General features: G+C 39.6%; 1 protein-coding gene across 5 annotated transcripts in view; it reads right to left on the minus strand.

Moving 5' to 3' along the window:
* Window positions 1-14,066, minus strand: part of Bclaf3 (BCLAF1 and THRAP3 family member 3) — a 62,233-nt gene extending 48,167 nt beyond the window's left edge. For all 5 annotated transcript variants that reach the window (XM_077107201.1, XM_077107200.1, XM_077107199.1 and 2 more), the window contains exon 1: window positions 13,971-14,066. The gene's annotated coding sequence lies outside the window, so the exon portion shown is untranslated. The remainder of the gene's footprint in view (window positions 1-13,970) is intronic.
* Window positions 14,067-17,707: the final 3,641 nt, after the last annotated feature.

Genomic DNA, 17,707 nt, shown 5'->3' on the forward strand with positions numbered 1-17,707 from the left:
TTGTAACAAAAAGTACTAGTTCTAGAGATTAATGGATAAGAGAGACAGATTAATTTAAATGTACAGCCTGAACTAAGAATGGTTTTTACATTTTTAAAAGGTCGAAGATGACCATGAAGATGAAGATAAAAGAAGTAGCAGCAACAGAATTGTATATGGCTCACAAAACATGAAGTATTATCCGGCCCTTTAGAGAAAAAGTTTGCTGATCCCTGATTTAAACTTAACATACTTGGGCTGGGGATGTGGCTCAAGCGTTACCACACTTGCCTGGCATGTGCGGGGTGCTGGGTTCGATCCTCAGCACCACATAAAATAAAGATGTTGTGTCCACCAAAAACTGAAAAATAAATATTAAAAAAAAACAAACTTAACATACTTGTTAAAAGCAAATTTAATCAAAGGGACCAGAGCTTTAAGAGAAAAGAAAACAGCCAAGATTTGTAACTTGGAAGAAAATGTCAATAACAAAAAAGTAAATTCAATGATATTGCTACTGAAGATAAAGGGGCAGGAGCAGTGAAAGAACCTGTGTGCCCCTGAATGTAGAAAGGAGACACTAGGACAGCAGAGTCATGCTTTCCAGGAGGATACTGAAGAGGATGCATGTGCTAAAAGAAGCCAACCTTACCAGGAGGACACTGGACACCCACCCTTCCCAGCTGAAGGACCCAGCTCCACCAATTCACTTCCTCCCACAATATCCCTTTCCCTTCTCCATTATATCCCTTCTATCATCACTCAACCTTGCATAATTCTCCCATCTCTATGGAACCATACCCACCTGGGGCTACCACCCTACCTCTCCCTTAACAACCAAATTTTACAAAAGGACTTCCTATGTCTCCAGTCTGTCTTAGACCCTTCTTGCTGTCCTCTTCCTCAACCTGGCTTCCACTCCATCACTGAAGCAAACTTCTCTAGCCAAAATCACTAATGAAATCCATGTTGCCAACTCTAGTCATTATTCTCCTTTCCCTCTTCCTTCTTGACCTACCAAAGGCATTAAACACGCTTTCCTTCTCGAAACATTTTCTTCACTTGGATCCAAATATACTATACTTTCCTGGTTTTTCTCCTACCTCCATAAGAATCCCTTCTGTCTCTTTTGCCAGATTCTCCTCAAGTCCCCCCTTTCCACCCCTGACCCTTCATAATGAATCCAATCTCCTTCTGACTGACTTCAGTCTGGCCTTCTCACAGCCTACACTTTCTCCCCAGGCTATACTCTCATTCAATCCCATGGTTTTAAATACCCTATAAACTAGAAAACTTGAGGTTTCTATCTCCACCCTCACCTATGCTCTGACTCCCGTCTTGCAACTGGAGTTGGATGCTGTAAGTATATCCAAGAGCAAACTCCTGACTTCCCTTCCAAATCTTCTCCTCCTACAGTCTGTTCCATCTCAACAAATTGCAGCTCCATCCTTCTAGTTTTCAAAAAAAAAGGAAACACAAGTGTCTATTAAATATATAGAAATATACTCAACTTTACTAAGAATCCAGGAAATAAAATAACAAGCTATTGCCTCATAGGCATGAGATTTACAAAAATTTTAAAGTCTGATGGTACCTATGTGATGACAGGCAAAAAGAGAATTTCTCACCTGAGGAAAATTCCTCTCACAAATAAACATGAAGCAGGAGAAAACTAAGTCTGCGTGTCAAACAGACTTAAATACTGTATATTCAAAAGTTTTTGAGATTTGAGTTAGAAATTAAAAACTAAGAACGGGGCTGGAGATGTAGCTCAGTGGTAGAACACCTACCTAGCACACTTGAGGCCCTGAGTTCCATCCCCAACATTGCAAATGACCAAACAAATACAACCCCCTAACAACAGAAATAGACCAAGCCAGGCATGGTGGTGCAAGCACCCATAGTCTCAGCGCTTGGGTGGCCAGCAGTAAGATCACTTGAATCCAGGAATCCCAGACAAACTCAAGCAACACAATGAGACACGGTCTTAAACAAACAAAACAAAGAAAGAGGGCTGGGGTTGTGGCTCAGTGGTAGAGCATGCACCTTGTATATGTGGAGGCACTGGGTTCGATCCTTAGCACCACATAAAAATAAATAAAGGTATTGTGTCCATCTACAACTAAAAAAATATTAAAAAAAAAAAAACCCAAACAAAGAAAGAGACCAAAGCCACACAAAAAGCAGAAAGAAATGAAAGGAAAAAAGTTAACTGAACTCAAGGAAAAAAAGTGGAATAAAAAGATTAAATCATGGGGCTGGGGATGTGGCTCAAGCGGTAGCGCGCTCGCCTGGCATGCGTGCGGCCCGGGTTCGATCCTCAGCACCACATACAAACAAAGATGTTGTGCCTGCTGAAAAACTAAAAAATAAATATTAAAAAATTCTCTCTCACTCTCTCTCTCTCCACTCTCTCTTTTAAAAAAAAAAGATTAAATCATCTCAAACGTGAAGACTAAATTACAAAGTGCTAAAGGGAAGAATAAAAAAATTAATAAGATACATAAAAGGAAGACAGGAAACCAAGAAAATAAAAATGACACTAAGGAAAGGGAGGAGAGGAAAAGAGAAAACCCAGTAGGAACTGAGGTAAATAAGGAATATGTGTATTATTATGCCCTTAAAGAAAAATAATATTATAGAATTGAACTAATATTTAAAACTATAATTCAAGAAAACTTTCCAGAAATGGAAAAATACCTTATATACCCAAATCTACACATTAAAGGACTTACCAGTTACCTAGGAAAAACTAACTTAGAATGATCAACTCCGAAACATAGTATAGTAAAAAATATTTGATTCAAAGATAAAGATAAAATCATCAAGATTCCCAAGCAAAAAATAACTTAAAAATCTAAAAGAATAAGACCATCATCAGATTTCTCAAAACCAAAACACAAAGCAAGGTGAAAAACAGAGCATTAAAAACAAACAAACGGGGCTGGGGATGTGGCTCAAGTGGTAGCGCGCTCGCCTGGCATGCATGTGGCCCGGGTTCGATCCTCAGCACCACGTACAAACAAAGATGTTGTGTCCACCGAAAATTAAAGAATAAATATTAAAAAATTCTCTCTCTCTCTCTCTTAAAAAAAACAAACAAACAAACGAACAAACTTGGGGGCTGGGGCAGGGTGCTTGTCTAGCATATGTGAGGTCCTGGGTTAAAATTCCAGGACTAGGGAAAAAAAAGCAACTCAGTGAAAGCAAGTATAAACCAAAGATTTTATATCAGCCAAGATATCCCTCAAATATTATGGTGACAGAAAAGTAGTTTTCAACATAAAAGAACATAGGGAATTCAGCACTTACTAGCTCTTCCTGAGAAATCTAGAAAATGAGCCAGAGATACAAACCTCATCCAACCAAACTATGACTGCGGAAAGACAGCAAAAGGACTGAGAGTGAGCACATAAAAATATGAGCCAGGCACAATGGCACACATCTGTAATCCCAGAGACTTGAGAGGCTGAGGCAGGAGGATTACAAGTTCAAAATCAGTCTCAGCAACTTAGTGACACCCTGTCTCAAAAAAATAAAAAGGGCTGGGGATGTGGCTCAGTGGTTAAGTGCCCTTGGGTTCAATCCCTGGTACAAAGTTTGTGTGTGTATGTGTGTGTGTGTGTGTGTATGTGCGTGTAGGGGTTAAGGGTGTAGCTCAGTGGTAGAATGTATTTATAGGATGTGTGAGGCCCTGTGTTCAATCCCCAGCATACACACACACACACACACACACACACACACGCACATGCACACATATATATATATGCAAACATACATGTAAAACACTAAAAGAAAGATGAGGATAAGGGTGGGAAATTAATGTAAAATCGTTGCATTTGCGGGCTGGAGTTGTGGCTCAGTGGTTGAGCACTTGCCTAGCACGTGCAAGGCCCTGGGTTTGATCCTCAGCACCACAAAAAAATAATTAAGATAAAGGTACTGTGTCCATCTACAACTAAAAAAAATATTAAAAATTGTTGCATTTGTGACAGAGTAGAAATATTGCAATAAAAAATGAGAAAAGAAAGAGAAAAGAGGAATGACAGAAATAGCTTCACTGGCAATGTAGGCAATGAACAGATTTTAAGGATATTGGGGGTAAAGTAATATACTAGATAGTAAGAGGTTAAACAAATCAACACGCAATGCTGAGACAACTGGATATTCATAAGTAAAAGAATAAAGTTTGGCTTAAGCTTACACCATACATAAAAATTAACTCAAGGGCTGGGGTTGTGGCTTGGTGGTAGAGTACTCACCTCACACGTGTGAGGCACTGGGTTCGATACTCAGCACCACATAAAAATAAATAAATAAAGTAAAATAAAGGTGTTGTGTCCATCTACAACTAAAAAAAATTTTTCTTAAAAAGTTAACTCAAAATGGTTCAAAGACCTAAATGTAAGAGCTAAATATAGAAAACTTACAAGAAAACATAAAAAATATCATCTTTTGTGACCCTGGATCAGGCAATGGTTTTTAAGATATGGCACCTAAAACATATGCAACAAAAGAAAATGATATGTAAATTGGGTATCATCAAAATTCAAAATGTTTATGTAATAAAGGATGGCATCAAGAAAGTGAAAAGAAAGCCAGGCACAGTGGTGCATACCTATAATCTCAGGCATTCAAGAGGCTGAGACAGGAGGATTGCAAGTTCAAGACCAGCCTTAGCAACTTAGTGAGGCCCTGTCTCAAAAAATAATAAGGGCTAGGGATGTGCTCAGTGAGTGGTAAAATGTTTGCCTAGCATGTATGAAGTCCTGGGTTCAATCCCCAGTATTGCAAGCAAAGAAACAAATTAAAAATTAACAGGGCTGGGGTTGTGCCTCAGTGGTAGAGTACTCACCTAGCATGTGTGAGGCCCTGGGTTCGATCCTCAGAATCACATAAAGATAAATAAATAAAGATATTGTGTCCATCTACAACTAAAAAAAAACTGAACAAAGTTAAAAATAAGACATAAAAATATCTTTTAAGTTGGGCTGGGGATGTGGCTCAAGTGGTGGCGCGCTCGCCTGGCATATGCAGGGCTCTGGGTTCAATCCTCAGCACCACATGGAAATAGAATAAAGATGTTGTGTCCACCAAAAACTAGAAAATAAATATTAAAAAAATTCTCTATCTCTAAAAAAAAATGTCTCCTAAGCATATAACATCACTAGTCACTAGTGAAATGCAAATCAAAAAGTAATAGGTTCCACTTCACACCCATAAGGACAATTATAATCAAAAAGACAGATTAGGGGCTGGGGTTGTGACTCAGAGGTAGAGCGCCTATCTAGCATGTGTGAGGCACTGGGTTCCATCCCCAGCAAACAAAAAAAAGGTATTGTGCTCATCCACAACTAAAAAATAAAATAGAATAAAAGATTATAACAAGTCTTTCAAAGATACAGAGATAATGGAATTCTCATACATCACTGGTGGGAATGTAAAATGGCACAGCCACTTTGGAAAACAGTTTAGCAGTTTCAAAGTTAAACATAAAGTTACCATATGGCCTAACTATTCTCCACCTAGGTATATACCCAAGAGAAATGAAAACATAAGTCAAAATAAAAAGTGGTATAGAAATGTTCATAGGAGCAAATTTATAATAGCCAAAAGGTATAAACAACCCAAACATACACTGAGAAATGAATGGATGAACAAATTGTGCTATACTCATACAATGAAATATTATTTGACTATAAGAAGGAATGAAGTACTAGTACATACTACAACATGGATGAACTTTGAAAACATTATGCTAAGAATCCAGTCACAAAAGTCTGGACTGGGTTTGTAGCTCAGTGGTAGAGCACTTGCCTAGCATGTGTGAGGCCCTGGGTTGGATCCCCACCACCATATAAAATTAAATAAACAAAATAAAGCATTGTGTCCATCTACAACCAAAAAAATATATTTTTAAAAAAGTCCAGGGCTGGGGTTGTGGCTCAGTGATAGAGCACTTGCCTAGTATGCATGAGATACTGAGTTCGATTCCCAGCACCACATAAAAATAAAACAAATGAAATAAAGGTATTAAAAAAGAGTATTTTTTAAAAAGTCCATATATTGTATGATAACATTTATGTGAAATATATCCAGAATAGGCAAATCCATAGAAATAGAAAGTAGTCTATGGTTTCTTGGGTTGGCGGGGGAGGGAATAGGGATATAGAGAGTGATGGCTACTGTGTGCAGGGTTTCTTGGAGGGGTGTCAATGAAGAAATTTAAACAATTCTTTGAAGGATGTTGTGATATCCAAACTCATACACTGCTGATGGGAATGTAAAATGATACAGCCACTTTGGAAAACAGTTTGAAAAATTAGACTGTGGTGATGGTTGCACAACTCTATGACTGTACTAAAAACTACTGAAGTGTACACTTTAAATGGGTGCACTGTGTGGATAGGGTGATTCCATACTAAATGTGAATTCAGCATTTACAAATGCAAAGAAAAATTCCCCAGGAAGACCTATGTTTAATTTATTTAGTTTATCTATCTATCTATCTATCTATCTATCTATCTATTTATTTGCCTAGCACATGTGAGGCACTGGGTTCGAGCCTCAGCACCATATAAAGATAAATAAGTAAAGGTATTGCCCATTTACAACTAAAAAATAAAGATATTTTATAAAAAAAAGGGTTAAGTGTGAAGGTAAAACTATTAGAACAAATACCAAGCTACATTCAATAAAAATAAAAATAGAAGAGTAACTCATATATCTCTCATAGAGAAAGAAACAGCAATTATAACAATCTGTATATTACATTTTTTTTCTTTTCTTTTTGGGGTACTGGGAATTGAACCCAGGGACACTTAACCACTGAGCCACATTCTCAGCCCTTTTTTTGTATTTTAGAATTGCTGAGGCTGGCTTTGAACTCCTGATCTTCCTGCCTCAGCTTCCCAAGCTGTTGGGATTACAACAGGCATGCACCATCATGCCTGGCAACAAAATATTATGATATCATTGAGACTGTACATATTATCTGTCCTAGTAATAGGAATGCTGAGGCAGGAGGATCGCAAGTTCAAAGCCAACCTCAGTAATTTAGTGAGACAGTAAGCAACTGAGCAAGACCCTGTCTCAAAATTTAAAAATAAAAATAAAAATGGGCTGGGGATGTGGCTCAGCAGTTAAATGCCCCTGGATTCAATTTGGGTACCAAAATAAATAAATAAAATTAGAAGAAAAGAATGAAGGCCAGGTGTGGTGGCACATACCTATAATCCAGCAGCTTGGGAGGCTGAGACAGGAGGATTGTGAGTTCAAAGCCAGCCTCAGTAACATCAAGGTGCTAAGCAACTCAGTGAGACTCTGTCTCAAAATATAAAATAGGACTGGAGATGTGGCTCAGTGGTCAAGTGCCCTGAGTTCAATCCCTAGTACTGTCTCCCCCTAAAAAAAAAAAAAAAAAAAAAAAAAATTTATATATATATATATATATATATATATATATATATAAATGAGGAAAACAGTTTTTTAAATATATATATACATATTTTTTTTTAGTTGTTGATGGACCTTTATTTTATTCATTTATTTATATGTGGTGCAGTGAATTGAACCCAGTGCCTCACACATGCAAGGGAAACATTCTACCACTGAGCCACAACCCCAGCCCCCACTGAGCTACAACCCCAGTCTGAGGAAGACAGTTTTAAAAATAGATCTAATTGATAACCAACATTTCTGTATTTATTAAAACAACCAAATAGGCCAAATCTTCATCACGTTGGATTAGGTTCCAACTGCCTTAACAAGACATCTAAAATACAAGAAATAAAATCAAGAATCAATAAATGGGATGGATTAAAACTAAAAAGCTTCTTCTTGGCAAAAGAAACAATCATGGAGGTGAAGAGAGAGCATACATTTTAGGAGCAAATTTTTGCCATACACACATCAGATAGAACACTAATCTCTAGGATATATAAAGAACTCAAAAAACTTAACACCAAAAAAACAAACAACCCAATCAAGAAATGGGCTAAGGAGCTGAACAGACACTTCTCAGAAGAAGATATACAATCAATCAACAAATATATGAAAAAATGTTCACTATCTCTAGTAATCAGAGAAGTGCAAATCAAAACTACTCTAAGATTTCATCTCACTTCAGTCAGAATGGCAGCTATTAAGAATACAAACAACAAATAAGTGTTGGTGAGGATGTGGGGGAAAAGGTACACTCATACATTGCTGGTAGGGCTGCAAAATGGTGCAGCCAATATGAAATGCAGTATGGAGATTCCTTGGAAAACTGGGAATGGAACCACCTTTTGACCCAGCTATCTCTTTTTTTTTTTAATTTTTATTGTTGGTTGTTCAAAACATTACATAGTTCTTGCTATATCATATTTCACACTTTGATTCAAGTGGGATATGAACTCCCATTTTTACCCCGTATACAGATTGCAGAATCACATCAGTTGCACATCTATTGATTTACATATTGCCATACTAGTGTCTGTTGTATTCTGCTGCCTTTCCTATCCTCTACTATCCCCCCTCCCCCCTCCCCTCCCCTCTTCTCTCTCTACCCCCTCTACTGTAATTCATTTCTCCCCCTTATATTTTTCCCCCTTTTCCCTCACTTCCTCTTGTATGTAATTTTGTATACCCCTGAGTGACCCAGCTATCTCAATCCTCGGTGTATACCCAAAAGACTTAAAAACAGCATACTACAGGGACATTGGCTACATCGATGTTTATTGCAGCACAATTCACAATAGCTAAACTGTGGAACCAGCCTAGATGCCTGCCCTTCAGTAGATGAATGGATAAAGAAACTATGGTATATATACACAATGGAATATTACTTGGCATTAAAAGAGAATAAAATTATGGCATTTGCAGGTAAATGGATGGAGTTAAAGAATATCATGCTAAGCAAAGTAAGCCAATCCCTAAAAACCAAAGGCCCAATGTTCTCTCCGATAAGTGGATGCTGCTCCATAATGCAGGTGTGAGGCATGGGAAAAATGAAGGAATTTTGATTAGGCAAAGGGGAGGGAGGGGAAGGGATGGAGTATGGGAACAGGAAAGATGGTGGAATGCAATGGACATTATTACCTTAGGAACATATATGACTGCACATATGGTGTGACACTACATCGTGTATAATCAGAGAAATGAAAAGTCATGCTGCAATTGTGTACAATGAATCAAAATGCATTCTGCTGTCATATATACCTAATTAAAATTAATAAACAAATTTATCTTTAAAAACAACTAAATACATAAACTACTATATAACAAGCCTTAGGAATCCAACCCAGGGCCTTTGTGCATGCTAGGCAAGCACTTTACTGATCTATACTCCCAGTCCCTATATTATTTTTATTAAGAAAAAAAATGGGAGAAAAAACAAATATACAAAATAAGAAATAGGGGGGCTGGGGCTGTAGCTCAGTGGTGAAGTACTTGCCTCACATTTGTGAGGCACTGGGTTTGATCCTCAGCACTACATGAAAATAATGATACTGTGTGTTCATCTACAACTAAATAAATATTTTTTTTAAAAAAATAAGAAATAGTATGGAGGCAACAGCCATTGAAATAGAAGAAAAATTGAATCATCAGATTAGTTGGTAGGTACCTGCCAAATGATTTGAAAATCCAGATAAAAGTTATATTTTACTATAAATACAGATCTCTAAACCTTAATGTATTGGAATTAGAAAGCTTAAAAAGACCACTTTTCATAGAAGAAATAGAAAAAGTTATTAAGGAAATATCCTATGAAAAGCACCAGGCCCAGATGGTTTCACAGGGAACTCTACCAAGCCTCTAAACACCAGATAGCCTCAATGCTCTATAAATTATTCCAGAGACGGATCAAGCCTTATAGGAATATCAACCTGTGGAAGAAGATGAACTAGCAAAAGAGAATGAGAAAGAACTTTGTGAGGAAGGAAACCCTGGGTCGCAAAATTTCAGAATAAAAGGATGTTCTAAAAAGGGAGACTTTCATAGAAAAAGATACATAGAGATCATGCACTTTGCTTGAGTAATAAGTGGAAGTTCAGGAGACTGAGAAAGCCAATTATTAACTCCTTCAGATAGTTGTCTGGGAAGGTGAGGAGAGAAGCCTGGTGGGGGCCCAGTGATGAGAGGTCTAGGGAAGAGGTTTTGAAATGGAGCAACTTGAGTAGGTTTATTCTTGACAAGGAGGGGACTATATGGTATTAGGGATCTAAAAGAGAATGACAGGCATAGTATAGATGAGTCTAGGTCCAATTAGTGCAGTGTTTCCTTTGATTCCTTACTATTAACTCTAAATGATATAGTCAATTTCTCCCAATATTCCATATTTACTTATCTTCTTTATTGATACAAAATACATTTGTATCAGTGTCAAATTCTATGTTAATTTAGCAAACATTACTAGGTGGCAGTGACTGCTAGTGAGTATGAACACAAATTTGGAAGAAACCTAATTTCTTTCCCTGAGAAGCTAATAAGTCTAGTGGATAAAAAAAAATCACAAGAGTGCTAGCACTTCCTGGTTTATAAAGCACTGGACAAATACTATCTCATTCAATCCTCACAACAAGCACTTGAAGAAATTAGAATTACCCCCATTTCACTGGTGAAAAAAACAAGCCTGAGAAAGGTTAACTGTCCCAGATAGAGGACCTGAAACTAGAATCCAGGTTCTTGGTCTCCTTTCCCCAGTATGCAACACCTACTTTCAGAAAAAAGACCCTGTAGGGGCTAGGGTTGTGGCTCAGCGGTAAAACGCTTGCCTTGCACGTACGAGACTCTGGGTTCGATCCTCAGCACCACATAAAAATAAATAAGTGAAATAAAGGTATTGTGTCCAACTACAACTAAAAAAATAAATATTAAAAAAAGACCCTATAGAGACTGCCTAATCACCTACTCAGATAGATGCTCAGTCAGCAGAATTGGGCTTTAACACACTCAAGAGTAGTTGACATCTTCCATCACATGTAAAATTGCCATCTAAATTTGGAAAGCAGCTACATCTAACTGCCTGAACAGTTCATAGCCTCTAGTGCACAAAGACTGTTTCTTTATCATAAACCAAAGGACTGTGTTTAATTTACCTTTATATCTGTCCCCCCTAGGCTTTACATAGTGATTTTTAATATCTGCTCCTTTAAAATTTGTGCAGATTCAGGGGCTGAGGTGGTGGGTCAGTGGTGGAGCATGTGCCTAGCATGTGTGAGGCACTGGGTTCGATCCTCAGCACCACATAAAAATAAATAAATAAAGGTATCGTGTCCATCTACAACTAAAAAAATATTATTTAAAATACATAAACAAACAAATAAATAAATAAATAAAATTTGTGCAGATTTATTCACTCCCCTAAGTTAATAACTCGGATACAGTTCTTTTTTTCCTTTGAAGTGCTAGGGACTGAACCTAGGACCTCATACACGCTAAGCACACATTCTACCAATGAATTACGTACCCTGAACCCTGATGCTTTTATTATTATCGGTTCTAGGGACTGAAAATTTTTTCAGCCATTTTTAAAAACCACTAGTCACATCCCAGCCCATTTTATTTTGAAACAGGGTCTCACTAAGTTGCTCAGAGTCTCACTAAATTGCTGAGACTGGCTTTGAACTTGCGATCCTCCTGTCTCAGCCTCCCAAACCTCTGGGATTACAGGCATGCACCATCATGGAATAGCTATCTAAATTTAGAAATTTCCTTTAAAAATTTACAAACTTCAGGATATTTCTGCGCTCTGAAATTTTTACAAATGAGCACAATAGCAACAAGACAAAGTATGTTTAAATGTACTTTTCATAAATGTCTCATTTGACCCTTAAAACCACTCTACAAGAAAGGTAAGGTAACACATTAAAACCCCTAATTTACAATTGAGGAAACAGTACCTTAGAAAAGTTATGTGATTTGTTCAAGGTAATCAGATATGCTAGAATTCAAGGAAATCCTAACTTCAAATCTCTGTTCAAGGCTGGGGCTGTAGTTCAGTGGCAGAGCACTTGCCTTTCTTGTGTGAGGCACTGGGTTCGATTCTCAGCACCACATAAAAAAATAAACAAAATAAAGGCATGCTGTCCATCTACAATTACAAAAACTTAAAAATCCCTTGTTCAGCTATATAACCTTTCTTTACTAAACTGGTAAAGGTGGAATAAAAGATGAGAAATTGAATTACTATCAATAAATAAGAAAAATAAGTGATAACTAGAGAAGGATGCTTGTATTGGTTGGAGAGAACACAAATGGGTCGTTTTTCTACAGAAATCCTTAAATTTTGCCTTTTGATAGGATGTGGGTAAGGACACCCACAAATTATTGGTAGGAATGCAAAATAGCAATGCCTTACAGAGTGAAAATGAACAATTCACATTTGTTTTTATAAAACCCTTTATTTGTATACTCTGCTCAACAACTCCATCATCTAGGAATTTACACTAAGGAAATCTATCCAACAATGTGTTTAAGTAGTGAAAAATGTCGAATAACCAACTAAATAAATTATTACAGCCATATAATGGCATGATATATAGTTGGAAAAAAGCAATTACAAAAGAGTTTACCTCAAAAATCTCACGTATTCATCTCTGCATTTCTGTGCAGAGATGAATAGGTGAATTTTTCATTGTGATTTTGTATATTTTTAAAGTTTTGTATGTGAATGGCTTACTAAATATTTTTCTTTATATAAATGTTTCTAATAAGGCATATTAAAGGTTTCCTGGGGGAGGTTGTGAAACTGCAGGGATTTCAAATGAAAAATTTTGCAGCCATTTTAAAAAATACTATTAAAAATAAAGCATCACTGGGGGTGTGGCTCTGGTGGGGGGCCTGCCTAGCATGTTCCAGGCCTTGGGTTGGATTCCCCAGCACTGCAGGGGGGATAAAATAAATAAATAAAGCATTAATATACTATTACCATTAAAATACCATTGAAAAATAAAGCACTCTACCCTGACTTGCCACCGTGCCTGCCTGTAGCTGCCTGTAGTCCCAGCTACGCTGGAGGTCGAGGTGGGAGGATCGCTTGAGCCCAAGAGTTCCAGGCCAGCCTGGTCAACATATCAAGACCCCATCTCAAACAAAATAAAAGCACGCATTATGAATCCTCAGCAAAACCTTTTCAAATTCCAGTCTTTCCTCTGGACCTGTGCGCATTTGGAGGTGGGGGGGAGGGCTTAAAAGGTTGCCTGACCAGTAGCTTGAGTGACACTGATTTCTACCTTTAGTTTGTAATGTGTTCCAGAAAAGAAAGGCAATCACCTAAAAGGCATCTCAAAAAGCACCTCAGAAGGAAAATACTTAGGGGTGTAAGTTTCTCTTCCATTTATTTCCCTCCTGACCTACTACCAGGGCAGTCCAGACTGTGACTGGCCCAGTTTCCCAAATACATCCTAGAGAAGCACATGAGATGCGCCAATTTTCAGTATACGTTTCCAAAAAGACAAGTTTTACTATGTAATGCAGGATAAACAGCAGCCTTCACTACTCATTCTCAACGTAATCAAGAGAAGATGCCGCTGCGCTGCGGGAGCACTACACGAGGACAAAGCGGGGACTCCTAGGCTCAGATCCCGCAGGCGACGTGTCGGGGACCGCCTCGGGAACAAGGGCATAGTCCCTGGACACCGCCTTCCCTCCGCCCCCATGACAGACGCTAGGAACCGCGGGGACTGCAACCTGCCGGAGAACCGAGAAAGAGTGGGGTCGCGTAAGCAGGTGCCCAGGTCGCCGCACCAGAGGGAAGACACCGGTCGAAAGGCCAGAGGGACGCTGGCGAACCATCCGCTGGGAGCCTAACCTGGGAGGCCGCTCCCGAGGCTGAACTGGCCGAGCGATCCAAGAAAAACCGGGGAGCGGTCCGGACCTGAGCCGGACCGCCGCATCTTCCCCGCAGCCCCAACCGCCACCCGGAGAACCGCCCATCCCGCGCGGAGGACACGCCCTCCCTGCGGGCCTAGGCCTCTACGCCCCGCCCGTTCCCCAGGGCCGCTCACCCAGCCGGGAAATCCCCGCCGTCGCCACCGCCGCCACCGCCGGCCCCTAGGGCCTCGCCCCTCACACGGCCGCCGCCGCCTCCTACGGCAGCGGCACCACCACTACCTCAGTCGGGCCGCAAGACCCGGAACCACTTCCTTCCGGAACCGCCTAGCCCCGCCCCCACCCCGCCCACTGTCGCGGCCTCGCGCTGAGCCAGCTCTCCATCGACCCTTCCACACTTCCAACGACTATGCCCCGCCCAGTCTGCTCCGGCCAGAGCGCCTGCGCCCTCTGCCGGCCATTCCCACCTTGACCGTTGTCGATCGAGGGCGCCTGCGTCCTGTTCTTTGCCATTCTCCTGCCTTCCCAGTTCAGCTAGAGCGCTTGCGCCTATTCCCACCCTTGAGCGGGAAGAAAGAAACGCAGTGCATATCCGAGATCCAGGGGTCCTGGGGCTGGGGGTCAGGGATTAGAGATTGGCCCTCAGCCAGGTGCAGGAACCTGGTCGTGTGGGCCTAACAGCCTTCTGTAGATGGATGCATCAGGAAGCATAGGTGGCAGCCTAGCACATGGGTCTGGGCCTTCCATCCTTGCCTTAGGCCACAAAGCCCTTCCAGAAACAGCTCACCAGAACCTGCTTCTGTGTGTCCTCTCCCTGCCGACTCAGTTTTAACCATTCCCCTAACCTTTAACCATTTCCCAAGGTCAGAAATGAAGCTTCTACCTGAAAAACAAAACTTCCCCTCAGAGCATTCCAAATAGGTTAATGGTACCACCATCCAATTCAAACTACTGACTCCTGTGTGTGAGTGTGTGTGTGTCTGTGTGTATGTGCACAGACACACTGGGACTAGAACCCAGGGCCATGCACATGCTAAGCAAGCACTCTACCACTGAACTATATCCCAGTCTGTCTATTCTTTTTTTTAAATTATTTTTTAGTTGTAGTTGGACACAATATCTTTATTTATTTTTATGTGGTATTGGGGATTGAACCAGGGTCTCGCCTGTGCTAGGCGAGCACTCTACTGCTGAGCCACAACCCCAGCTCCAGTCTGTCTATTCTTGATCTCTCTCCTTTCACACTCCAGTCACCATCCCCAAAGGCATTATGTCCACACTATCTTGAGTACTACCTATTACCCTCCTTTGTTACTGTTACCTACTGACTACCTGACATTAGTTTTCCTCTCTGCCTGATTTACTGCTGTCATTCCAGTGAAACCAACATACATGACTGAGCCATGCTTCTTCAACTTACTCAACCCAGATGAACTTTACCCCTACATTGTCCATCCATTCCTTGGTTTGTACTCTAGAAAATCTAGATATTAATCACTGTATACTGCTCCATCTCTATAATCTTACATTTTCCAATTCCACTTAGACTGGCAATCCTCATCCTTGCTATACTATATCTCCCTTAGTCTCAATATATTTGTTCTCCAAATATGATAAATATCTCCCATCCCACGAACATTGTTTTTCATTTAAACCCATGGCCTTTGATTAAAGTCCCCTGGCTTACCTGTTGCCACACCCTAATGTCACACCATCACCTTAAAACATTCCAGTTCTCATCCATGTGTGGTGGAACATGCCTGTATCTGACGCAGAAGGATCACAAGATCCAGGCCAGCTTCAGCAACTTAGTGAGAATCTGTCTCAGATAAAAATTTTTTTATGAATTTTGGGGATGTTACTCAGTGGCAGAGCACACCTGGGTTCAATTCCCAGTGTAATCACTCAATCAATTAATCCCAGTTATCTATATTTTTCATCCCTACATCTGCCGTCCCAAGCACTGCATGGGGAAAAAAAATCTCACAACATTTAAAGAATGATGGATGCCACTAACAAATTTGTGGACATCCACCTCAGTGGAAAGTCTTGCTGTCTTAGTAACCTCTTTATATGACCCTGTTGTGTTACCTCTCTTATTGCCAATAATTGCTGCTACAACCTCTTACCGCTGTCTTTAAGTCCTATGCAAATTATCATTTTCCTCTCTTCATAGATCACTTTGCTTTCTGTTTTGCAAAGAAACTTCTTCAGCACAGTTTAAGAGGCTTTTCAATTATCTGGTTCATGCTTACTTCTCATCTTTCTCCACCTTGTACTGTGCACGCTGAGCCACAACAATGCTCTGGCCATACTGAAATTTTTGCATTTTTAAATTTTTTTCATTTTATTTATTCTAATTTGTTATATATGACAGCAGAATGCAATTCAATTTATTCTACACAAATAGAGCACAATTTTTCATGTCTCTGGTTGAACACAAAGTAGAGTCACACCATTCATGTCTTAATACATGTACTTAGGGTAATGATGTCTATCTCATTCCACCACCTTTCCTACCCCCATGCTCCCCCCTTTCCCTCCCTCCCCTTTGCCCTATCTAAAGTTCGTCTATTTCTCCCATGCTCCTCCCCGCACTGCCATTATGAATCAGCATCCTTATATCAGAGAAGACATTCGGCATTAGGTTTTTGGGGATTGGCTTACTTTACTTAGCATTATATTCTCCAACTCCATTCATTTACCTGCAAATGCCATGATTTTATTCTCTTTTAATGCTGAGTAATATTACATTGTGTATATATACCACAGTTTCTTTATCCATTCATCTACTGAAGGGTATCTAGGTTGGATCCACAATTTAGCTATTGTGAATTGTGCTGCTATAAACATTAATGTGGCTGTGTGCCTGCAGTATGCTGTTTTTAAGTCCTTCTAAAAAAATATTTCTTTAGTTGTAGATGAATACACAGTATCTTTATTTATTTTTATGTGGTGCTGAGGATTGAACCCAGTGCCTCACACATGTGAGGCAAGCACTTTACCACTGAGCTACAGCCTCAGCCCCTTGATGCTTAGCTTTTTGAGATCTTTATATACTCTAGAGATTAATGCTCTATCTGATGTGCATGTGGTAAAAATTTGCTCCCAAGATGTAGACTCTTTATTCACCTCACAGATTGTTTCTTTTGCTGAGAATAAACTTTTAGTTTTAATCCATCCCATTTATTGATTCTTGATTTTAATTCTTGCATTATAGGAGTCTTGTTAAGGAAGTTGGGGCCTAATCTGACACAATGAAGATTTGGGCCTACTTTTTCTTGTTAGGTGCAGGGTCTCTGGTTTAATCCTTAGGTCCTTGATCCACTTTGAGTTTTGTGCATGGTGAGAGACAGGGGTTTAATTTCATTTTGTTGCATATGGTTTTCCAGTTTTCCCAGCACCATTCGTTGAAGAGGCTATCTTTTCTCCAATATATGTTTTTCGTACCTTGGTCTAATATGAGATAACTGTATTTGTGTGGGTTTGTCTCTGTGTCCTTTATTCTGTACCACTGGTCTACCAGTCTATTTTGGTGCCAATACCATGCTGGTTTTGTTAGTATTGCTCTGTAGTATAGTTTAAGGTCTGGTATAGTGTTGCTACCTGCTTCACTCTTCTTGCTAAGGATTGCTTTAGCTATTCTGGGTCTCTTATTTTTCCAGATGAATTTCATGACTGCTTTTCCTATTTCTATGAGGAATATCATTGGGATTTTGATTGGAATTGCATTAAATCTGTATAGTGCTTTTGGTAGTATGGTCATTTTGAAATTTTTGCATTTTGAGAATGATAATACTTTTTCTGTATAGTTTAGAGGTGTGAGTCTTATTATCTGGCTTCAACTCAGGAAGGTGTTCATCCACTCCATCTTCAAGAAATGTTTCTGCTCCATTCATTCTGAGCTTTCTTA

The sequence above is a fragment of the Callospermophilus lateralis genome, chromosome X, assembly GCF_048772815.1.
Source record: "Callospermophilus lateralis isolate mCalLat2 chromosome X, mCalLat2.hap1, whole genome shotgun sequence".
Taxonomy (NCBI): domain Eukaryota; kingdom Metazoa; phylum Chordata; class Mammalia; order Rodentia; family Sciuridae; genus Callospermophilus; species Callospermophilus lateralis.